The sequence below is a fragment of the Trypanosoma equiperdum genome (genome assembly GCF_001457755.1).
Source record: "Trypanosoma equiperdum strain OVI genome assembly, contig: ctg_19, whole genome shotgun sequence".
NCBI classification, from domain to species: Eukaryota; Euglenozoa; class Kinetoplastea; order Trypanosomatida; family Trypanosomatidae; genus Trypanosoma; species Trypanosoma equiperdum.
Genome location: NW_027124060.1, coordinates 9,034 through 11,489, shown reverse-complemented (window position 1 = coordinate 11,489; position 2,456 = coordinate 9,034).

The window sequence follows — 2,456 nt, the reverse complement described above, 5'->3', positions numbered from 1 at the left end:
ACAAGTAACTTTGAGTCGTATCCCGAGAGTGGAGATAAGGGTTCTCCTCCACTAACCCCTTCGCAACAGGTTGCATTCCGTGGTTTTTAGAGGTGCATTGCACAACCGTATGCTCCGGTACCGTTGTTGCAATCGCATGTTAAAACGCGTGAGTAGAAGGTAATAAGCACACACGCATAAATTCGTGAAATAGTTAGGGGAGTGTGGATGAACCTTTAGTTAAATATTTTACTATGGTTGTGTTTGGGATCCTATTCTCTCTAGGCGACGGTGAAGTATTCTACTATTATGTTTTACATTCTTCTTCTATCTTCCCTCCCTTTCTTGGTTTTCACTGCTTTCTGTCATTCTTTCCTTTTCCTTTTTCACGTTAATACCTTTTTTTTTCGCTTTAGATGATAATTTGTTACTCCTCCCGAACGTTGCGGTGGGTTTTTTGATTTGTTTTTCTGTTGCCACGATGGTGCTGTGGCGACAGCCTTCCTTTCTTCTCTTTTAACACTTGTTTTCTATTCGGTTCTTCATTTTTGCTTTTTTTTTCTTAAGAAAAAAAATGTATTTCCACACCCTTAAATTTGTCATGTCATTTTTTTTTCCCCCGGTTTGTTTTATTTATTTATGCTTCCCGGGAGAAAGGGATAAAAAGAGAGAAAAGAGGAAGAGGGAGAGAGGGGGGTGGGATGGGGCTGAATAATGACGTATGGGAAAGGAAGAAGGGAGTGGAGAAGGAAGGAGGTTGTGTTTTCTAATGGTGGAATTTTCCTTCTCCATGTTGTAACCTCAAACCTTTTCCCTTCCCATCGTTACATCGTCGATCTTTTTTTTTTTCTTTTCTCTTTATGTTTACCCTTTTGTTGATATTGTTGTAATTGTTGTTGTTGTTGTTCCTTTAAGTGTGCACACGGGTCTCTATGTTTGTTTGTTTGCTTTGTTTTTGGGAGGAGAAAGGAAAGAATGAAAGGAGTGAAGACATGTGGAGGTGTGGAGAGAAGAAATGCTGCCGCCGGTATTGTTGAGAAAGTGACTCGGGTGTGGTATCAAGTGGAGGGAATGAATAATAAAGCAGAAGCGATAAGAAAATAATAAATGGAAAAAGAGAAATGACACCCCATGAGTAAAAATGCGAGTGCCGTTTCAATGTCGCTTCTTTTTTTTTTTTGTGTGTGTGTGTATGGGTATTTTTTATGTATGGTTGGAGGCGCGCCTCCGTGCGAAATGCGGCTGCTTCTCCACCCACCTCTTACTATTGTGATTGCAGGAGGTGAAGTGTGAGTGGGAGTGGGGGGGAGGGAAAAAAAAAAAGAAGAAAGGTAATGTTGCTCCATTCCACCACATCTTCCATGTTTTTTTTCTTTTCGCCTATTTTCTGCACCTCTCTTTGCTTTCGTTTACTATCCGTGTCTTTTTCACTGACTCTACCGTTTTGTTTTGTTTTTTCCCTTGTGTGGGTTATTTGATAGATGCTGAAAAGGTTGAAGGGGAGTGATTTTTTTTTTGTTATTGTTTAATTGCGCACTGCTGAGTTGTCCGACCGCGTGAACGCGCAACGAAGTGGGGAAAAGGAGAAAAAATGTTTTTTTGTTGTTGTTTTATCCCTCCTGTCTGAAATCCCCCTATTTTTGTTTTAGAAGAATATGATGATTAGAATCGTAAAATAAAAGAAGGAAAAGGGAAGAAGGGGAAAAGCGTTTGAACACCATTTGAACATTTAAGAGAGAAAAAACTGAAGAAGACGACAGGGATACATAAATTAGGATAAAAGAGAAAATGGACAAAAGGAGAGGTTCAAAAAAAAAAAGTGATAATAATGAAAGGAAGTAACAGGTGCAGGGAGTTGAGATGTTTGCAGCGGCTGAGAGATGGTATTACAACTGGATGTTTCCAAGTATGTGTGTCTGTGTGTGTACAAATTAAATATATAAATATATAAATAAACATATGTATGTGTCTGTCTGATTGTTTGTTAGCCTGAAAAGAGAGAGAGGAAGGCACGCACTGTGACGTGCTTGTTTGCTTGTTATTGTTATTGTTATTGTTACTGTTGTTTTCTTTTTTCTCGCGTGTACGTGGTAAGCTTTGTTATACTCGCGGCATGATGTAAGTCCTATTCCACATATACACACATTAAAAAAAAAAGAAAAGAAAAATAAATAAAAAGATGACAAAGGACAGGCACAGAGGCGAAGATAAGCCGAATATGTGACTGAGGGCAGCTGTAATTATTAATGTTTTCGTCGTTCCCCATGTTATCCCGGATATGTGAAGTGCAAAAAGGGGGAAGAGGGCGGTAGGGGAAAGGGAAAGGGGAAAAACGAAGAGAAAAAGAAAAGAAAAAAAAGGAAGACGTGAGGAGAAGGAAGAGGGAAAAATGTGTATGTGTGGTGAGGTTACGGTGAAGGGAATGGAAGGGTGACGGAAAGATAACGACACCGGGAGTAAATGCGGGTTAATGGGAA